Here is a 23,067-nt window from a genome sequence, read left to right as displayed (position 1 = left end):
AGAGTTACCCTAACTAGAAAAACTCAAACAAGCAAAAGTTAATATTGTTTCTACAGTCACTGATGCAATGACAATAGTAGTTGTGCACCACCATGCTGAAAATCAACTCCCTTTATGTCCAAACAATAGTGTGAATCAGAGAAATCTGACCTTGATATACAAATGTGATCATGTAGTAATTATAGCTCTTGTGCTTTCTGTATAAACAGACTACTTCATCTGGAAATGCTGTAGGGTACTGCTTCATTCTGCAATTTGCAGCTAATGACTGAGCAGAAAGCTTTTATATCCCAAAAAGCTTTAAAATAAAGCAGGTAGAAAAATCTTATTTCCTGCAAATGAAAAAAAGAAGCTGGTTATCTGAGCAGGAGGGAATCAAGTCATTGTTCTATCTATGTTCTGTTGAAGAGCAGATAGTACATATTTAAAGATTGTCCTCAAAATCACATTTTGCAAAGGTTATTAAAGACACTTTCATTGGCAAAATATGGAACTAAATTACTCAGTCCAAGTGGTAACTGACGTGTTCTTTAACAACTCTGAGGTTAACAAAAATATCTTTCATTTCATGCCAAAATCTGCTTGTTCTGTTTGTGTCTGTGTTGGTATCATCCAAACAGGATGTGACAAACATATGTTCTTTGGCTTTGCCCTAATCCATGATTTGGATAACACTATTAAGATGTGGTCTAACAAACTTCAGGGAAGCAAATCTGAGGATATTTGTCTGTGGACTTGATTTTAGTATGTCCTAAGCAATAGAAGCTCCACCCTGACCTCATTAATTAGCTGTACGTATTTTCAGTGCTTCCATAAAAATATATGATCAAAGTATTAGCATGTTCATAGACATGGGCTGAATCCTGAAGAAAACAATAGTGGGAAACTAACCCAGAGCCCAGGAGTGATCCTGAAGGGCTGAGTGACATCCTCTTGATGATGGGTCCCCACTTATGAGGGTTTCCAAAAATGTCAATTGCTCAAGTTTTAATCTAGTCAGTCATTACAGTAGTGACTTTGGAGAATTCCAATTTCTTAATCAAAATTTTGTTTAGTGCCACAAGTGCTAGCAAAGTTCATAGGTAATACATAAGTAGTATAGATCTTTCTTTTCCTCAGGAAAATTTAAAACCTGAAAAAATATCAAGATAGCTTTCTTGAAATAAAATATATTTTCCTTAATTCCATCCTGATTGGTATGCAATGAATAATGAAAAAAGTAATAAACTGCAATTTTTTTCTCTGATTCTTTATAAATAATACCTGTAATTAGCAATTCCAGTGTTTTGCTCTGGATTGATGTCAGGCTGAGAGGGTTATTAATCCTCAGGTCATTACACCAAGCTTTTAAATATATTGGCAAAGTATGAGATTTTTTTCTATTAATCTTGAGATATCGTCATGTTTGAATATGTATGGAAAATAAACTTAAAAATTCAGACCTTTTCTTGCATGGTACTTTTAGAAATAGCAACTGATTTTAAAAGAACCTAGTTTTAGGAGATGGTTATTACTGTTAGAATGAAAATGAGTTCTCTGTCTCATGTGATATAATTGTCATATGATTATGAAATGATCATGGATGGGCTGTGCAAGTTCTATAGAACAATGGTTTGGAATTCATGCTGCAAAACATAATTCTAGGACTGAACAGTTTTTTACTGTAGGATTTTATAGCACATTGCCAGAGAGGGCCAGAGGGCTCAAGGGTGCTTGTTTGGTCATTTTATGCAGTCTCGTTCGGAGGTGAATTTTCTTTATGACTCTGATATATGACAAAGATTTGTGTAAGTATTTAAACTGAATGACTTTCTAGTCTTTGCAGCCTGTGTTTTATTATTTGTCTAAGGGCTTCAGGATGGTGGTATTGTGAGTTAAATCTCCCTGCATCCATTTAAGAGTGACCTTTTTATCACTTCCAACTATATCCATCAGCTGTTTCTTTGGCTCAGGGAAGAATTTTCATTTTGTAGAGGCTGCACCTAATCAGTGTCTGCTGCCCAGCTTCAGACCTCTACAGGCCTTTCACTGATCTTGACAAGGGTATTTTTTTGTATTTGATGACAAGTTTGCCATTCGCAGTCCAAGATTTCAAGTTACTTATAATCCACTTCTGAAAACTGTGAGGGGCTAATAACACACAAGAGTCCTTCCCACTTTCCCTGTATGCTTAGTCACTGCTTAATTATTTACTCAGTACAAAGTTAATAGCAAAATACCCTGTCCATGGTATATAGATTATAGATTAATCATATAATGTGAATATGACATCAAGCCCTCTTGTCAGTGCCCCCACTCATTCTCCATAGCCACTGATTGTGGGCTGAATTGAATTTCAATCATTTGCTGTCTGAGTTTTCAGGAAGGAGTCATTATTAAAATTAGAAACTAAACCTGGGACATCTGTGTTAAAGATCAAATTGTCTCTACACAAAAAGTTGGGTGTGTTTGAACTTTTAATGGCCTTCCCACAGCAGCTTTTCTACCCTGAGAAGCACTAGCTGGCAGCACTCAGGAAAAGCAAGCACCACACCTCCTACTTCCAGCCTTCATCAATTCATCAGCCCTCATGAGGTCATGCATTGTCCTGGTGTCTGAACACCTCACAGAAGTTAATATATTTGATATATATTTGTAGTATGGCTACAGCAGACTGAAGACAAGACCCTCAGGCTCCAGTTTGTGACAACCCCACTTTTCTTGATACAGCTCTGTCCTTCACAGTGCAATGTTTGTCATTCCTTCCTCTTTGACATGCACCAAGTGGTACCACTCTTCTACTGATCAGCCCTGTGAAAATGTAATTTATTTTGGCTCAGTAATACCTCTAGCCATCCTGTCCTTCAGCAGAGTGCAAAACTATCAAGGTGTCTGTACAGAATTTCCCAAAATACAAGGCACATAGAAACCTCAGTATAGGCATAGAAAGATGTTCCTAAGTATTCTCTTCAGGTCTGTATCTACCCATACAGTGAGTCATGCCCAGATCCATGAGCACAGATATTTATGTCTCTGAAATTATGTGTCCTATCTGCATAGAAAAATGAGATAAACTCAAAAGTTAGTGACAGAACAGAACCTGTACAATTTAACCCAAACTGAGTCCATGTAAACGGGATTTTTTACCTCCACTTTAGTGAGCTCTGACTCAACTTTTAGGCTGTAAAAGTGGGATGTGTCTGACAAAGTGTCTTTGCCTCGGCTGTTCACTCCAGACTTCTTTCATCGTGACTGATGGTATGGTCAGCACAGAAAACTGAAAGTAGGTTGTATCTCACCTCATCCTACAAAAGCAGAAGTTTAAAACAGAGGTAATGGAGTAGATGTCTATAAAATCAGATGAATCACATGGTAAACTGCTTCTTTCATCCCACTGACTAAAACAGAGAGTAGGGTGTTGATTCCAGAGGTGAAGACCTGCTCCAAAGATGCTGCATGACTAAGGGCACTGAAGCAGGGCCTTCTTATTTCTGCCTGAATCATACCATGGACAGGTATAAGACTGTACCTCTAATTCTACAGTCAGGAAGAGACATTAGGAGGAAGAAAACAAATTTGAAAAACCCCCAACCTTTCAATGGAAAACAACACAAAAAAACATTGTTTCAGTGCCATGGATGCTGACACATTTTCCAGTGGCAATCTAATGGGAAGCTGTACTGATCTTTCAGAATTTGTTTGATAGATGTTGCACAGAAAACCCACAGTAAAATTATATGTTGTAATGTGGGGTTTTTTTTTTACCAAAATCTGAAAAATAACCTCTTTTTTCTGTTTCATTTGTATCAGTTTCCTGCTCAAACTCATGTAACACTACTTGGGCTGCCTGTCTTGGTAACAGCATGAATTTATACCAAGAAAGAAGTAAGCAAATCATACAGTTTTCAAGAAGATGGGAAAGTATTGAGACTGAGTGCCTCCAGGCCTTGAGGGTAGGTAAAAATGTGAAATAAATCACATATCATATTTTCTAAACAGCTCCTGTTATTTAAGAAAGTGCTTAATAAAAAATAATATTACCAGTGCATTAATTAGTTAAACAAATGAGTTCCTAATATCTCTGCAAGTGACAGTGAGATGAGTGTTTTGAATGCACTCAGATGCGGTCAGCTCATATTATAGAAAGCACAGATGTGCATGGTGGGTATCTGGAGGTTTCTTCTGCCCTTCTGCAGCTGTGGAGCTGAGCTGCCTGCTCCATGAATATTTACTTACTTACTTACCAAAAGAGAGAAATAGAGAGAGAGATAGAAAGAAAGGAAGAAAGGAAGGAAGGAAGGAAGGAAGGAAGGAAGGAAGGAAGGAAGGAAGGAAGGAAGGAAGGAAGGAAGGAAGGAAGGAAGGAAGGAAGGAAGGAAGGAAGGAAGGAAGGAAGGAAGGAAGGAAGGAAGGAAGGAAGGAAGGAAGGAAGGAAGGAAGGAAGGAAGGAAGGAAGGAAGGAAGGAAGGAAGGAAGGAAGGAAGGAAGGAAAGAAGAAAGAAAGAAAGAAAGAAAGAAAGAGAAAAGAAAGAAAGAAAGAAAGAAAGAAAGAAAGAAAGAAAGAAAGAAAGAAAGAAAGAAAGAAAGAAAGAAAGAAAGAAAGAAAGAAAGAAAGAAAGAAAGAAAGAAAGAAAGAAAGAAAGAAAGAAAGAAAGAAAGAAAGAAAGAAAGAAAGAAAGAAAGAAAGAAAGAAAGAAAGAAAGAAAGAAAGAAAGAAAGAAAGAAAGAAAGAAAGAAAGAAAGAAAGAAAGAAAGAAAGAAAGAAAGAAAGAAAGAAAGAAAGAAAGAAAGAAAGAAAGAAAGAAAGAAAGAAAGAAAGGAAGAAAAGGAAAAGATAAGGAAGGAAGAAAGAAGACAGCTATTTCAAGGGCAATTATCTAAATGAGCTGGAGAAAGCTGGGATGACTAAGTCCCCAATCTCTGGAGAATTTGCTCTGAGCTCTTTGATGAATTTTAAAATGGTGTTACATTCTAGATTTTAATAACATAGCCTTTCCCCTCTTCTTCTAGCTCTAGGCAACTGTTGTTAAGTCCATTTCTCACAAAAGCCTAAGAAGCCTGAGTTAATAAGGGCAAGTCTCTAACCGCAGCCCTGCAGACCTGCTAGGCTGCAGGGCGCAGGTGAGAAGGGAGGTGTGTGCATTCCCTTCCACACCGCGCCTGCCGGGGAGGGCTTTGATCCGTCCTGCCACGGGTCTGTTTCACTTTGAGTTCAGCGAATTAACTCAAGGGGAAAGAGTTTTCAGCATCTCTGGCACGATCAGTGACAACTTATGCAGCTTTGGTTTCCTTCAGCTGATATATTAATGAACCAAGTCTGGATCTTGACAAAACAAGCGACATCTCTGATTAGAAAAACCACCAGCACCAGCAGGAAATGTTGGTCCCCATCACTGGTTTGCAGTTTTAAGTCAGTTTCTTTGGTGAGAAGTTCTTGAAGTGTAAATGTTTTGCTGCTTGTGGTTGGAATCACAAGCAAATCTGGCAGTGAAATACTAAGTCAAGTGTAGATTTAGAGGGCCTTAGTCTCTGGGGAAGTTCAAAAGCCTGAGTCAGAGCCCATATGTGTCTTCAGCCAACATCAGAAGGACTGGATGTTTAAAACTGGGATTATAGGAGAAGACACAGTTGGAAGGAGGCACTTAAACCACCTAAGAGGGAACATGAGAGGTGCAGCTGGGCTTTGAGCACAGCCTTAGGGAACTCAGGGTTATCACTCTCTGCAGCAGACCTGTAATCATGAATCTACCCCTGAACGTGGGAACTGAAGTCAGCCCTCCTTATCTTGTTAAAATGCAATGCCCCTGCAACACTTGAGAAGTTTGCAGCGTTGTGTAGCAGGAAGGTCCCATGTTCATTCCCCTCCCCTGCCTGAATGGGACCAGAATTTCCAGCCAGTGCCTGTCCTCTACCACCACAAGCCCCTAAGATCACTTTGCAAGGCCTAGAAATTGTTAATAGTTGAAAAACAATCAAGTTAAATCTTCCTTTGTGAAAAACACAACCAACACCACAGAGCCCTGTGAATATATCTCAGATTTTTTTCTAGGGAACATCTGATCCAATTTAATTCAGTAAGTCCCTTTCCAGCCATTAATCTCCAGCCAAATTTTGTTTTTCATTTTATTGAACATTATGATTTACTGCACAGCTCTCTGTTCATTATTACTTAGAGAACCAGTTGTTCTTCTCTTTCTCTTGATCTCCTGATCAGGAAAATACTGTGCAGATGTGAACAGAAGTAAGAATATTACTCCTGTAAGAGAACTCTTCCCTAATTAAACATAGTGTCTGTGAGGGAAGTTATGATCTTGCAAATAGTTTCTGCTTCAAAGAAAGACTTAACAGCACAAATGAGGCCAGCTTTCCTTACATTGGGTCTACTGTTTGCTGCAAAAACAGTGCTGTAACTGACACAATTAATATTGCAAAAATATCCTGTGAGAGCTTAAAAATAGTGAAATCCCACATATATATCCTTCTTAGTACTTAGAAGAACCTGATCTGCCCAGCATGTTCCAGAACAAACCTGCTTCATTTCTGGGGAAAAAAAAATCTTGTTTGTTTCTCTCATGTACAAGAAATGACAAAACAGAAACATATTTTCTCGTGATAACTGCTGTTGAAACCAGAGGGTGTTGTCAGTGCTCACACAGATGCTGCCTGGTCACTGTGGTGTTCCTCCTCCCTTGCATTCCATCTGTGGGAACCAGAGCAAAGCCTGCTGCAGTTTCCTTCTGGAGTGGGAGCTGGCTGGTTCTGGTGCTCCTCTCCACCACTTGTCTCCTGCTAAACCTGCTAAACTCATATATGTTGCAGATGGCTGGGGGTGCTAAGGAGCAAAAGCACAAACCTGTCCTTTCTGGGCACCCCTGTTTCTCTTCCATCTAAGGGGGCCTAGTGTCTTTCCACAAGACTCAAATTGACTTGTCTTCAACAGCCTGGCCCACCTGAGGATTTCTATTTAAAACAGGGCTTGAATTGTAAAAACAAATGTTCTGCAGCTCAGAGCAGAGTTACATTGTCCTGCACTGGGACACTTGAAAGGAAGCACTGAACTCCTAGCAAAACCCTTACTAGACTAAAATAATCTAAAATAATCAAGCTCGCTTTCAAAAGTGCATTGAAATAATCTAATCCAATCTATCTAATTTGTTATGAGCTAAAGTTCTGAATTCTGGGCAACCATCTTTTGAAAATTACTAATTAATATTTTACCTTCAATGGCCAGCTTTAGCAAACAGGGTCCTCTCAAAACATTGCCACTGTACTAGCAGCCAGCACTGGTAGGGAAGCAATACTGATGCCAGCACATTATTATCTCCAGGAAGCACTTCTTGCATTAACATGGTGGTTTAATGGCTTATAATATTTCAAGGAGAGAGAATTTAACTCGTGGGACAAATAAGAACAGGTGTCTTTCACTGAACTGTTATTGCTCCTAAAGCCGCATCAGCACACACAGGTTTGCGTGAACACAAAGAGGATTTGGGATCTCTGAAACCCCTTATGGGCAGCCTGGAGGGGCAAATGCTGTGGAAGCTTTTCTCCTGGGTTGCAGTGGGCACATCATTACACTCCTGTATAAATTCTTTTGGCCTCACAGTCGCTGTGGCTTTTCCCTTTGGGAGGAGGTACATGTTTCAAACAGTATTTTTTTCTTCTAGCAATCTGCCTATTTTTACAAAATGTGTAGGAGCTCTTGAGACCTCTGTTCCTCCATCTGTCTTGGTTGGGGGGGGGCGGGGTGTCAAAGTCTTGGGGAGACACATACACACACAACGCAATTGCCTCAGTCTCCCTGGTACACAGGCTATAGATACTGCAGAGTTCTTAGTGACACATTATTTAAACTCTATGTAAATAATATTAATTCCTACGATATAAGTTACTTTTTTTCCCCCAGAATGTAAATAATCACCACATGGATAAGGTTCTCTTAAATGATAAGGTGTCTTTCAGCTCCAGCATCATGGAAAAGTGTTGCCTAAGATTCCTTGTTTTCCTTAGGGTCAGGCTAAACCTGGTCCTGCTGACTGGGGGGTCATGTTCCTTGTCGTGCCTCATCTGTCTAATGGTGTAAATCTATGATCAGAGTTTATTGTAAGTCTGAGCTATTACTCAAGCTGTAGCTGTTGGAAGACATTGCTTAGGACTCTGCTGATCTGATTCACAGGACAGAGGCCTATTGCAGATCCCAGACTTGAGAAGTAGATACATATGTCAGCCACTTGTGGCTCTTTGGGAAACCAAAGTGTCCTGAGTTGGGCAGAAGTAGAGTTTAGAGTTGGAAATGATCCTTGAGGGAAGGATGTTTCTCACTGAAGAGGAACCGTGCAGCCAGGCTGTCCTCCATGCTGGAAGACAGTGGAGGGAAGGAAGGGTAGGCGTTTATGAAATACCCTGTGCAGACATGTATCTACCACACTGTAGGGGAAACAGCCTAATTACTGCTCTGAGCTTCCAAGGAACTCTGAGAAGAAAAGCATAAATCTCAGCCATCAAGAGGCTTCTGTAATTCAGACCAGGTGTCAGGTAGGCTGTTGTATGGCTCCAGCACAACATGACTTACAATCACCTTTTTATCCTTGTTCCTCTGCTACTGACGCCCTTTAAGTCTAATATTCTCAATAGTAAGGAAATTTGTTTCCACTGAGCCAAATCCCATTTGTCTAGGTAGTGAGAATAAATTCCAGCTGTAGATCATCTTGGATACTAGATTTTTAACCCCATCCTGGTCAATACGGAAATATGACAGATCATTCTCTACCACAGCTTCAAAAACACAGAAAATAAAAATGTGAGATCTGGGATTCTGGCTAACACCTATCTTACCATTGATTAAATTTGGAATCAGATTCATTTAGGACACATGTAACATCAGAATTATACCCTACTGGTTGATAATAATTCAAAAGCTCTATACTTAATGTAGAATTATGGTACCCGTTAGTATTAAATACCTTAATTATTTTAAAATATCTTCAGAAATTATTCTACCAAGGTAGACATCCTCTCTGTTCATGAATATAGATAAGTACTGAATTGTAGGAATTTCTGATCCTGACAAGCTTTGCTAAGTACTCAGCTACTAATTATGAACAGAAATAAAAGGACACCTGCTGAAAAAATTATTAAAGGATGTGCGACTACAACCTGCCTCTTATCAGATGGATGGAGCCAGTATCCTACATCAGCAGAGAATACAGTCTTTCACATTTCATGACAAATATGCTGTTAGGTAAATAATTGCATCAGTAGGCATATTAATTTGTGTGAATACTGAACTGCTTGAATTTTAATGCAGAAGGAAAGTAGCAATATAATTCCATGCTAAATTATATAAATAAAGCACGGGAGTTACATGGTGCTGGCATAGATCTTATTTACTCACAAATAAATCTGGAATATTTCTACAAAATTCAGTTTGTAGCACTACTATAAATCAGGTAGGAAACTAGGATTTTACCCTCACTGTTAGTAATGATTTAATAACTAAATTCAGGACAAAATTCCTTCCATGACTTTACCTACTCATTTTTGTCTAACAATCTCTTGCACCTATAAGATGGATGCCTAAAATGTGTATTAGCTTAAGTAGGAAAAAGCCCACAAAGCATGTTGCAAATATCTGCAGGACAAGTACATCCTAAGCATGAGCTCTGAAAGCTCAGAAAATCCTCCAGATGAGATTCTGGAACATTGGGACCATTATCTGTGGAAATACCACTACATGTCCTCCCTGTTGAACTCTTGCACCTTTCACGTGTCAGCCACTGCTGGAGACAAGATCCTGAAGTGTTGGCTCGGATGGTTTTATGTTCCTCTGTAGAACCATACCACTTTGCTAAGGGCTTGGTATTAGGCTGAATCCACATACTATAAGGCTTGTCCTAGTGCCTGAATTGTCCTGCTGCCTCTCTGGCTGGCAGGTCTGGCCAGGACAAAATTGCTCTCTATGCACTTGGCCAGCTGCTATAAAAAGGAAATGATGCTGTGCCAGGCTTGGCAGGAGACATCTCCCTCTCCTTGCCCCAGTAGTTCTGAGGAGCGCATCAACTGTGTGCTCTGCATTTCCCTTCTGGCTGCTGCACAGATGAACAAAAGGAAAGTGGGAGCCAGCCATGCTGCTCCTGCTGCTGGCCCGGGTAGGGCCATGCAGTGACTTGCCCATCGTAATTCAGAGACAGAAGGTGGCAATCCCAGGAGTGTTGTTCAGCCACTAAGAGCTGATTTATTTTCTCCCCAGACTGGAGAACAAATGTGGAAGGAATTGGGGTTGCAGGTCCTCCCAGGACCTGGGGGCATAGCTAAATTTCTAATTGGAATCTAATCCCATCCCTGTGCCACCAGGCTACAGCTTCTGTCACTGTAGCCATGAGAGAAGACTTGGCAAGGCCTTATTTACCCTTTCTCCACATTAGTTAAACTTTTCAACCTTTAAGGCCACACTCCAAAAGCCATTTTCCTTCCTAGATCAGGTGCCATTCTGGCAATTGTACAAATACAGTATTTTTACCTGCTGAACTAGAAGTGAGGCTTGTAGTTGGGTGAAGAAGATTAGTTGCACTTGTTATTTTTCACAATGAACACTTAGGAGCATGTATATGAGCAGCCAAGGAGAGGCTCTCCTAACCATGGACTGAGGATGCTCTGGATCACATGGCAATTAAAAGCCCATGGCCTTAGGGAGTCACAAACTACTTGCAGAATGTCTCACAGACATCTTCTCCCATGGGGAAATGTTGCAGTCTTCAGTTTTATTGGCTTCTTTAAGCCCCAGACTCTTTAACTGGATGTTAGCATAGCCCCATAGCTCTGGGATAACAAGCGGTGAGGCACCATGCAGGTGTTGGGGTCTTTACCCCTTCAAGCACAATTGCTCATCTTGTTTGCACAGCTCCTTTCTCCAGTCTTTCCTCTCTGTCCAACAAAGGTTGGAGGGATGGAGGAATGAGGCATTTTACCCCCACAAACAGGGCTGTTCCTTGCCATGACCTGCAGAGCCTGGCTCTCCAGTCCCACACTACCAGCCTCACCCCTTCCCCCAGGGATCATGCAGCAGTCTCATGTGCTCTCAGCTTCACAGCAAAGCTTCTCCAATTTCTTTGTTATTTTTTCTCTGTCTTTATTTATGAAAATGGTGTGCCAAAACACTATTCCCCTCACTGCCACCCCTTTTCTCTCTGTTTTGTTTCCTGTTGGGTGTTTTGCTCTGACACACCAAGTAAAGATACAAAACCTGAGGTGGGAACATCTGGCTCTGGCTGTAGAGCGTTGTCAAGAATAGAATATAAAATCAGCTTTTTCTCCCCTCTTCATGGGACCTTGCTGTGGGATGTTTAGGGCTTCCTGCCGCAGCCCCCAGGGTGGCCAGCAGCCCCCAGCTGGGATTTCGCTCTCTCCAACACAATTACAGTCTGAAAATGTTTAAAGCAGTTTCTTTTGAGTGAGCCACATGCTTCAAATTGTTATGTGGTTAACCACTGAGAACCAACCCCCACACAAATACCTAAGGATCAGCTTGCTCAAGCCAGGGTGGTAGATGTGGGGGCACAAGAGGAGAGGGGAGACTTCCTCATTTTGCTTTTGATGAGAAGAAAATAGAGTTATCTTCTGACTTTTCTAAAGTGCCTGCAGCCGCTGTGTCACAGTGCGTGCTGGGTGATGCCGTTTGCACATTTGTTTGCTGATGAAAGGAGCCTTGTTCAGCAGCCATGGCTGTGCACACCATGGGCCACATCCTCTGCTGGTGTAAAACAGCTCCTCTGGTGAATAGGAACTGAAAATGCAACCCCCTCTCTCTGTGTGATGTGCAAGTGCCAAGCTGGGGGAAGATTTCTGTGCTTTGACATTGCCCTATCCCATGTCCCTTAACTCTTATAAAAGCTGAATACTTTTCTGCTGACTCACAGAGACAGATGGATTTTGTTAACTCCAGTCAAGATAGAGGAAGATGCACTAAAAGCATCACTTGGTGGGGCTGAACCCAGCTTTGGATGTGCTCAGGGGGAGACTGAGCAAGGAGCTTCACATCTCCCCCTGTTCAGCATGGATGGAGCTTGGCTCCTGGGTGCCACATGGGAGGAGTGATGTGTGGTCTAGGCTGAGCCTGCTGCTAATCAGTGTCTGAAATGATGACCCAGGCTGTCATTCCATCCCCCTCCTTGTGCCCTCTCTGGAGCTGTTCAGCTCCCAAAGCCCGGGAAAGAGAATTGGAGCCAACAGTAACAGAAACACCCCAAAAGAATCACAGAAATCAAATCCCCTTGGTAATTGCATTGCATCTGCTTAAATCTTAAGTTACAGAGGATTTTAGTAAAGTAAATCAACTTCCTATTGCTTGTGTTTCCTTGTATTTTTAAAGACTATAGAACTGTTGAGGAGCAAATTGTCTTCCAAACTCATGGAGAGAGTTTCCAATCATGACTGGCATAGCTGTTCATGTAGTGCTCCTAAAAGTGGACCCAGGTGGAAATAGAGATAATTATTTTGCCATGGACCAACTTTAAGATCCATCTTAACTTTATTTTCATTTCTAAAATGGCCAGTTAAGGGCTCACAGCGTGGTTATGATAGTCTTGAGGGGGAAGAAGCAATCCAAACATGATATGCTTTCTCAGGTATGAAACAAAATTGAATTCTTTGCTTTTTGAGGAAAACTGCATGAAAATGAAGAGTTTTTTTGGTTTTGTTTTTTTTTGTTTTTTTTTTTTTTTTTTTTGTGGGGGACGTTTTTGGTGAAAGTGGTTTAGTTCCTCTGGTCCATTTGTCATCTGAGCACTGAAACATCACTCTGCTTATGAAGTTAGCTCTGCAAGACTCTGTACCTGTCAAAATTGTTTATCCATACTTGCCAACAACAGCAAGAAAGGCAGGAGGACTGGCAGTCTTGATGGTGAGTGAGTTGGACACATGGAGTGAGGGCGCATGAGTTGAACCTCCTCACTGATGCAGAAAAAGAAAATGAGTGAGAGAAAGAACATTAAAGCATGAAGTGTCTAATCTTAGAGAGTTTAATGGTGCAGTTTGTTACAAAAAAAGAAGAATTTGCAGAATTTTTTCATGGGCAGCTGAGTAGGCAGGTCCTAGTGGCTAGTTAGTCCTCATGATGCTGAAGGTTCAGGAGTAAATGCCAGCAGAAGCAGCTGCTGGAGGACATTGGCACATTGACATTATCAACCGTGGGATTGGGAATATTGCACTTGGACAATTGAAAAGTAATGTAATAATCCCTTACTAAGGAATTATCAAGGAACTACTGAGTGCTTAGTGTTGTCATATGAAAATATATAAAAAATTCTCAGTCTAAATCCAACAGAGCCTTAATCCTATGTGAGGGCCATTAGGGGAAAAAAAAAAAAAAGAGAGAGGGGGGGCAGGCAGAGAATTCAGGTTTATAAAAAGAAACCCGTACACAATGAGCTGAAGGTTGTGCTTCTGCACTTCCTGCTCTGGGTGTGAGCAAAAGAGGAAATACCAAAATATCACCAGGAAAACTATTCCCACAGCATTCCCAACCTGGCTGAAACTAGAGAAGTTCTGACAGCCCTGCAAAAAGGGGGCGAAAATCCCATAGCTGACCCAGTCTCAAGGATCTTGCTCATGGGAAGGCGAAAATTTTCAAATCCAGGAGTTTTGGGTAGACCTAGATGAGTCTTTATACTTCCCCTGACATCTCATCTGTACTTTCTGCAGTTCACAGATCATTGATGACATTTGACTTTTCTGCCAGCTTTGAGGAGCACATTTCTATTACAGTCAGTTTGATCATATCCATGACCACAGACCATTAAATTGCAGGGTAACTGCAGGGCACCACGGTCCAGTCTAACTCAGGTGAGGAGTTCCTTGGCCCCCCTTTCATTTTTTGACAGTCAACCCACTAGAATGAGAGTACATCCTACATACACAGCAAGAACTGATCTTTCAATGCATAAAATGCCACCAAGTTCAGTGTTGCCCCATGTCAATAATTAAAACTAAATTCCTGGAGGTTCCCAGGCAGACAAGACATTAGTTTGGTCTGGCTCCTCCAGAAAACATTCCACTTTAAGCAAAGAAAACCCTGAAGATGAGCAGGGGGATCATGTTCAAAGGGTTGTACAGGTAGCTGGCACACCAGGTAGTTTAAAACCTCAAATCTGAAAGCTTTGCAAAGACCTGGGAAAATAGCTCTTTTCCTTTATAGGTATAAGAAGGAAAGTATTCTGTCCTACTAAACCCCCCAAAATTTAAATATCAGTCTCTTGTTTGACATGCAGTGTTGTACACTAGAATTCAGGACTTGTTCAATAGACTAAGAAAAACAGTAAAATTGCCATAAAAAAGGAAAATTGCTATAAACAGCTGGATTTCCTATAGATGTTTCCCTACATCTAAGCAAGTCCTAAAACAAGCTTTTCCCTTACAATTAGAGAATCAAATCCCTGGACTGGCTCCAATGAGCAGCTTAGGAATGTTCAGCACAACCACAGCCTCAAGCCATGGGACAGAGCAAAAGTTGCAACAGTGATGATGCTTTATCTTCCACAACTTACTCCAGCAACACTTCCATGGATGCCAATAATGAAATCTGTTTCAGAGGCCTGAAAGGAAGATTTTTTTTCTTTTCAAATTCTGAGTCACTGATTTTGAGACTGGTCAACTCATTGCTTTTGTGACTGTGGTTTAGCTAAAACCACCTAAGGCTGACAATGTCATAATGAACTCTAACACCCAAAAACAAAGCTAAAACCTCAGCTAAGCCCCATGTCTGAATGCAGCTTTCCAGTTCATTCAGAGCAGCATAGCACTCAGCATTTTCCCTCCAACAACAGAAAGCCCCTTTCTGGCCTCCCGGAACTGCTGCATGGAACACACTGTTGCTCCTACTGCAAACTTATTTAAGAGACAATAGGGCAAATAGTTGGCAGACAGATTCTTCTTAAAACTTAAACCTAGATCCACAATAAAATGTAAAAGGCCAAGGAAACATGGCAAAGACAATCAGAAAATGTGAAGTTTTATTTTTTTAATTAATTTTCGCTGAGAGTGAGACATTACAATTTACAATGTGGGCCCCATTCTGCAAGTCCTTTCTTACATGAGCTCTTTTTAAAGTCACCGAGGTTGTTTACATGAGTAAAAGTTTCTTACATGAGAAAGGACTCACAGAAACTGGCCTTACACATTTTGCTACAAGGTTTACCTAGGCATTATCTGGGCTGTGGAGCAGTGTGTGTATTTTCAGGATCTAAAAATGGACTTCAGTCATTTTTTTTTTTGGAAAAAGTTCTGACTTCAGCTTCACCCATCTGCTTTTCTCAGTTTGCTCCGCAGCCACATTGAATGGACGGGCTCAGCCTTTGTTCCTGGCTCTGAGCTGCTCCTCGCCAGCCACGCTCAGCCCCCACGCGCTGTAACTCACCAGGACGTGTGCAGTCTGAATTCCCATTCCAGATTTGGTCCTCAAGCCTAAGGCCATTATTCCATCTCAGACTAAAGCATATTCTCCCATGGGCAGCTGAAAAGGAGCATGTTTCTTCAGGTTTTCTTGCCACAAAATGATAAAATAAAGTAAAATAAAATAATAATAATAATAATAAAGGAAATCCAATATACGGCAATCCTCAGAGTTGTGGAGTCTAAGAGTGTTGATCAGTATCCATAAATGTCCTGACCGGTGAGGAGACACAGGCACTACAACTGGAAAGAGAGCAGGAAGGAAAACCAACCATGTGAGCAAAGTTAAAAAAAAAAGGGGGGTGGGGTGGGGGGAAGAGAGAGAGAGAAAAAGGTCTGCTCAGTGGACAGCACTTGGGCTGATAGCAGGGATTTCAGGAAATCCAAACACTCAGACAGGAAATCTGAACACTGGATAAACATGCCATAATCTCCACAGACACAGTTAACATGCAGCGTCCCTGTTAACCCATTGCCTGCCCGGGGCTGAAATCAGATCTGCGATACGAGGCGCCTGGAAACACGAGCTGCCCGCGGGGCTCCGCAGCCTCAGCGCTCCCAAGTCTGAGCAGCAGCCCTGCATTCAGCCCTGCCCTCGCCTTTTTTAACTCCATTGATTTCTGCATAGAGCTGCTTTAGTGGAAAGGTGCAAAATTTTCCTCCTCTGAGAAGGAGATGCACCCTGAGCCCTGCAGCAACCTGCCCAAACTCTCATGTGCCACTGACTGTGGATACCTGGTAGTCCTGAGGGAGTTTTACCTGCTCTTTTTCCACTTCTCTTTTGCTGTAGCACAAGATTTGTAAGGCTGTCTGTGGATATTTCCCATATATTATGGGATATTTGATGGTTTACTCCAGGCTGGTACAGTGGGGGACCCCCTGCTTCCTCCCCTAGAAATAGTAGGGACAGGCTACTTAAAGCAGCAGGGGAGTTTGGAGATTCCCTTTATGCCATTGTGTCAAGGAATCTACTTCCATAGCAGAGGGACTGGAACTAGATAATCTTTAAGGACTCTTCCAACCCAAACTATCCTATGATTCTATGAATTGAGGAACAAACTCTGAGGTCCCTAGCAAAATTAGGATGAAGCCTGTTTGATTGGTTGTTTTCAGAATTTTGCTCTTTGTGTCTCGTGGTTAGCTCATCATCATAAAAATATCACTCTTAGACTTCTTAATTTATTTCTTTTTATATGATCTACCTTGGTTACACTATTAATGTAAAGCTCTTAGCTAGTTACAAAGGCAAGGAGAAGCAATAATATTGCATAGAGCTGACCCCTTACCCCATAGATGTAATTAATAAAGTGAAGTTTACATAAGAGTTGCCAAATTTAAATTCATAGTATTAAAAGTACACATATACACAGAGTTAAGACTCTGTATGTTTGCAGAATGGGGACTTCACTGTATTTTCTGGAGGAGGACAAATCCAGGCTTCTCTGCTTTCCAGAGATTATGGACTGCTAAGGCAAGGGCCCACTTCCAAAAATGCTTCCTCTCTCTGAAAATTGATATTTTGGGATAGTCCTGCCTAAAGCATGTTAGAAAGAAAACATCATGTCTTTAGATTTTCTGATTCTCCTAAGACTTCATAGAAATAAAAAAAAAAAAAGGATAAAAATTAGTACCTTGAATTTCACTTGCTGGTGGAAGTAATTAGGCACAGGGGTAATATCCACTGACTGGTGACTGGTGCCCTCGCTCAAGGCATTGGCAATTATCTTATCTGAAATGGCCCTAATGTGAGTCCCACATGCAATATTAACCTCTATCATTATATGAAGTTTCCTGCTAGGTACAAAACAGGAGCACTATAGGAAAAAGCTTCTTTCAGCTCCTTCTACTGCTTGCAGTGTGTTTCGGCTCATTATTTCAAAGACAGAAGCTCTGGCAAACCAGCATTGGTTGCAGCATTCCCTGGAAGTGGCCAGGCTTGGACATGATGCTTGGACTATGGAGTTAGGTTATACCTGGCAGCAGAATTGGGGTGGAAAATGGGGCTTTGGGGGCATCCCTTCATCAGGAACTCTCATCTGATCTCCAGCCTACTTCTGACTCAAAAAATACCTTTCAAGTTGGATCCTCATGTTCCCAGTCATTCTCCTACTGCTTTTTGGAAAGCATGAGGCTGGTGGTGGGGGTCAGTCCCTGTGAGATTGATTGGAGCACTGGTGGCTGCATCTGTGCAAAGACCAGGTAGAACAAATACTTGACTTTAGAGGCATGAAGTCATCCTCCTTGCCCAGCACACACTGCATGAAACAAGGACCAAATGGTTGCTTGATGATGTCAGGAAGGAACTGGTGGAAAACCAGGGAAAATTCAAAACATGTTGGGGTTGAACTTTTTTTCTTTTTTTTCTTGTTCCATGTGCTTTGCCAGTGAGCTATTTCAGTTATTCACTTTTTTTTTTCCATAGAAGTTCTTCTGTTGTCATAGTATTTTTCACCTTCTCTTTTCTTGTATTTTCCCCTCAGTGCCACACTTCCCAGTAGGAAAGCAAAAAATAGAGAAAAGATATAAAGTGCAGCCTTTTCAGTATAACTGGACAGAAATTTTAAAAAATAAATATAGAAAATAGGTATAAAACTTCAAAATATGCATTTTGACCAAAAAAAGCCTTTTAAGATTGAGAGACTTTTCATTTGAAAATGTTCAAGCAGCTCTAGAAAAAAAAAGGAGCTGGGGGAAGTGGGATATAATTTATTACCACTAACATCTGCTGTAAATCAGTTAGGTGTAGGCAAACATTCCCTACCAGGGCAGAGTGAGGTCAAGGTGAGAGGGGATAAAGCAATAATTAAAAAGACTAGAGTCCTCCAGCTGCCTTCAGTAGGCTGTAAGCAGAAGAGCAAGTGCTTTCTGCAAAACTGGGGTTCTGTGTAGAAAAATTTCAAAAGAGTGGGGGAAAAATCATTTATATTCAATGGAAAACTATCAGTTTAGAACACATCTCCAACAATTTCCAGAAAGAATCATGAAAAAATATACCTTCCCGTTTTTCCAGTTAAAAAATAAGTAGGAAAAGGGTTGTGCTTATTGTGAAAAGTTTAATTTTATGAGACATTTGTGTTGAAAAACTCTACAAAAAGATGTTATTGTCCATCTTGGAAAAAAGGGAGAACAGGGATAGAATGGTAGGCAAAATAATGAAGCTGACAATAACAAACTTTACAGAAACATTCCAGCAGAAATGGGGTAGAAAGAAATTTTCAAACTCAGGCAAGCAGAGTTATCAAAGCTAAAGAGTGGATAAAGATTCCTGGAAGGGCACAGAAGCTGCAAAAAATCCCCCATCACCTTAGGGAAAAAAAGGCCAGAGGCCTTGCTCATTACAGATGTGAAGATGCTTGCTTTTAAATTGGGAAAAACCCTCGACCACATCCACCCTTGATGTACCTGCAGCAGCTGAGCTTTCTGATCAATTACTCCATATCCCCAGGATGTAGCTTTGTGTATTCCTAGAGCTGATAACAAAATTGTCACTTCTTCCATAAAGAACTCTGTGGCTACTGAATTAAGACAAGTCAGTTCATTAAAGATTAAAAGGGTTTAGATATGCATGTGAAAGATAAAGCATTTGAAATAATTATTGAGATCATGAACAAAATGCTCAAGAAAATTATCATCAACCTATGAAGCCCCAAGCTCTGTTACTTTTCATGTTTCAATTACAAGCCCTATCATTATAATAGTTAGGAATTTTTTTTCATTATAGATTGGAAAGAAGGATCAGTTCTTTACTGCCCTACTTATTGGATTTGGAGAAGATTTCAACAGAATAAATAAAACATTTGGAGAAAGAAATTGCAGGTCCCAGTTTCGTCATTCTCCAACCTTCAGTCACCTGGAGGCTTTACATCCTTGAAAAAATTGACTTAATATGTTGACATGAAACTAATGTATTTTCCCTTTAGAGTATGGCCAGCCCTGTGTCTCAGCCATTCCAGACTTTTCTCTCTCTAGCTACCAGAAACTGGATGCCAGAGAAATAATACTGTGACACACTAAACCACATTCCCTAATCACACTGTGACTCCATCTGGATTTACTACAGCATATACTAAACCTTTGCAAGCATTAGAGAAAATTAGTAGAAAACACTGTCCAAAGGGATTTCATAAACACTGACACAACTTACCATAAACAGTATTTTTCTTGAAAACTTCAGTAATTAACTTGTTTAGAGACCTCTTGCTGCACTACAAAACATATCTCTTTGTGCACTGGCTTTCAATTTTAACATTTCCTTGGAGATCCCTGCCACTTTTATTACTAGTCCTGCCTAAATAAGCAGCCAAGGAGATTTACTTTTGAGATCAGCATCCCTGCTGGCAATGTTGCACTAGGAAAAGCACCAAGCCCCCTCCATCCAGCAAACCATGTGCTCTTGCATTACACAAGAAACATTGTCACTTTCCCCACTTTTCATTCAGTGGAATACAGCAGAAGCTGTGTTCTAACGGGTTTAACAACATGGCTGTACATTTATTAAGCAAATAGCACCTCTTGATGTTATGAAAAGGTCCAGGCATTAGAAACTGCCTTGACAAGAAGCACTTGACCCTTAGTGGTACCTGCAGGCTGCACTAATGCACAGTAGGCTGTGCATGTTTCATTTTTAACTGGCTTTAGTTTTCTTTCTTGAAATAATAAAAAAATCCAAACCCTGAAGCATTTCCTATTTTGCCTCTCCTTCATTGTTCCTTGGTACAATGGCAAAAATGGGGAGTATTTTCATTGTCTTTTTTGCCCCCCTATTTTCTTTCCAGTGTGGCATGTGAAGGGAGGAAACCAAAGACATGTACAAATAATTGTTTTACCAGCTCTGCTCAAAAAATGCTGTATATAAATATACAGTAAAGGGTACTAAAGAAAGCAGATGTCACTGAGGTCCCCATAGCGTCAGAGTAGCTACTGGCTTCATCTTTTCCCAAAGATATGTGGACAGTCCAGACAGTATTGAGACACAACTAGAAGTTGAATTATACTCCACAGACCCAAGTTGCAATAAAAATGTTGTGTAGAGAAATCTCACTCTCTCTACTCTACTACTGACTCTCTATCATTCTCTGTATGTTTCCAGGATGTCAGTTGTGCTGAAATGGATGGGTTGGAAGGACACCTTGGACATGTGAGTGTCACACCAGGCTTATTCTCCAATTGTCACTAAAGTTTTCTTTGGATTCCTTTTAAAAAATGGTAGAAAAAGATGCCTTCTCAATGTGGTGCCACTGGTTTGTTACAGAAAACTTAAATGACAAACAGAAGTCAAGAGTTCCAGACACTAACAGGCAGTATGACAAACCCCAGTTGATCACCAGATTTGTTTAGCAATTAGAGGATTTTTTTGAAAAATAGACATAAGCTTCTCATGATCTGGGGCTTTGGAAGTCATATGAGCAATTATTTTAAGCTATTTTTACAAATGAAGACTAAATGTATGCATAAAAATTAGTGCTTTATTTCTTGTCAATCCCTTATCACAAGGAGCTAAACATTTGAAAGTATGGATGGGTGCCATGAGACTTGTCATAGGCATGTGAGAGTCAACACTGTTGTAAATGCTGCAAGCATCACATGCTCTAAGCACTGAATATTTGGATGCAACTTAGGTTGTGAGCATGAGTTGTTAGCCTGGAGAGCTTTAGAGTGGTCCAGAAAATTAAAGGCCATTGGGAAAATAATGTTGTTTCTAACAGTATTCACAACTTTTGGAAATAGGTGATGGTCATCATGGAAACATGCCTGCAAAGGGAAAGATAAACTCAAATCCATTTTTTTTTCTATTACTGTAATTGATTAGGAGTTTAGATTTTTATGCTTATGCATATGCATGTGTGGGTGTCATCAAAATCCAAACCCTAGAATGCTGATGAGGAAACAGGGCTGAGAAACAAAGCCAAAGGGTAAAATAGAAGTCTGCTGTGTAATGGCCCTGATGTATGTAGATGAGAAGGAGATGGCCCAGCAGAAGGTTGGGATTGCTGCACAAAGATGACTTTTACAGGGCGAAAACCAGGACAGTGTGGGTGGTGGGGTGGCCTCTGTTAGACCCAGTGAGTCAGAGAGTGCTGTATCCCATGCTTGGGAGGGCTGCAGTGCCTGTCCTCTGCTACCAATGCACCAGGAGCCAGCACCAGAGAGGTTTGTGGGGAGAAATAGTGATTAGAGAAGAGACTTGCTATTGCCACAGAGACTGCAGCAATTCCCCAAAGAAGGAATGGGCTCTGCAGATGTCTCATTTCCATATTTCTCCTCATCACATCACTGTTCTGGCTTACACTCTGGTTATAGGCTTCTCTTTGGGAAAAGCTCCTTCATCTCTTGTGGGAGGTGGTGGCTGCCTTCATCCCACTCTCACTTGCTGTGAATCTCTCTGCAAGTATTCACCAGTTGAAACACTCATCCTGGCTCAGCCAGGATCTCATTTATGCTCTGCCATGTTATCATTGGAGGTTTCAAACACAGCATCTGAGGTCTACAAAGCACATCCATGGAGGAAGATCATGCAACACCATGCATTAATTAATCCCCTTTCTGAATGACTCTTCTTGGGCTAAATATCCTGCATTCCTGCCTTGTAATTCAGCATACACTGCCTCATCAGCTTTGTACTTCAGGAGGAGGTATCCACATTCCCCAATGTTCAGGGCAACCACAAAGCAGTGTTTGTGTGGGTCTCTTCATGCAAACAAGGGATTGTGACTTTTCCTCTCGTGGAGGTCAAATGAGACATCTGCCAGTCAATCTTTGGTTACTCAGTGACTAAAGGCCAGAGGTTTATAACCTCTTCCTAACAGCTTAACACTTTCTGACCAGCCTTTCTGCTGCCTGGGGCTCAGACCACACTCTGCCTCAGTGGCTTGCCCCTTCTGATCACATCTAGTCCTAGGAGGCAGATTAAATTGTTAATGAAGTTTTGTTGAGCAGGTTCATGGATAAGGCCAAGTTCAAGCTCTTATGCTGGCCTTGGTCAAATCACCCAAACTTCACTTAAAGTGACAGATAGAAGGGCAGAGCCAAGCTGCTGTCTAGTTGTGTTTTATCTTAATCCCAGCCTGAAGCAGGATAAAAGGATGTGCAGTAACCCTGCTCCACTCCACTCAAACATTGCCCTGTACCTTCTGCTTAGACAAGACACAGCCTGGGTCTCTCTGGCTACACCTCTAACCTTGATGAACTGTGCCTCAGGTTGGGGTCCATTTTCTTGTTAGGTGTTTTATGTTGGCTATGTTTGCACTGTCTGTAAGGTCTGCACCTCAATTTCCATGTCTGTGCCTGAATTTTCTCTGTATGGTAAGCCCATGGCCTTTCTCAGTCTGGATCCTAAATGAAAGCCAATGTCTAATTGATGCAGATGATCAATAGATAGGATATTTCAGTTGGAAGGGACCTAAAATGTTCATCTAGTCCAACTGCCTGACCACTTCAGGGCTGACCAAGCGCTTTGTTAAGGGCATGCCCTTATACCTCTTAAACACTGTCAGGCTTGGAGTGTTGACCACCCCTCTTGGAAGATTGTTCCAGTGTTTTGACACCCTCTGAAGCATGTTGAAAAGAGGAACAAAGAAGCCTGGGGTAGGGTCTAGAGCACAAGTCCTGTGAGGAGCAGTTGAGGGAGCTGGGGGTGTTTAACCT

The 23,067-nt window shown here is 41.1% G+C and overlaps 1 protein-coding gene across 1 annotated transcript in view; it reads right to left on the bottom strand.

Annotated features, from left to right (window-relative positions):
- Positions 1 to 15,607, bottom strand: part of ASAP1 (ArfGAP with SH3 domain, ankyrin repeat and PH domain 1) — a 141,921-nt gene extending 126,314 nt beyond the window's left edge. The window contains 1 exon segment of the mRNA XM_084222200.1: positions 15,389 to 15,607. The gene's annotated coding sequence lies outside the window, so the exon portion shown is untranslated.
- Between the last annotated feature and the right edge of the window lie 7,460 nt (positions 15,608 to 23,067).

Source organism: Fringilla coelebs, assembly GCF_963513975.1.
Source record: "Fringilla coelebs genome assembly, chromosome: 1".
Lineage (NCBI taxonomy): Eukaryota > Metazoa > Chordata > Aves > Passeriformes > Fringillidae > Fringilla > Fringilla coelebs.
Note: the sequence above shows the minus strand (reverse complement) of the source record. Positions and strands in the feature narration are given on the sequence as shown.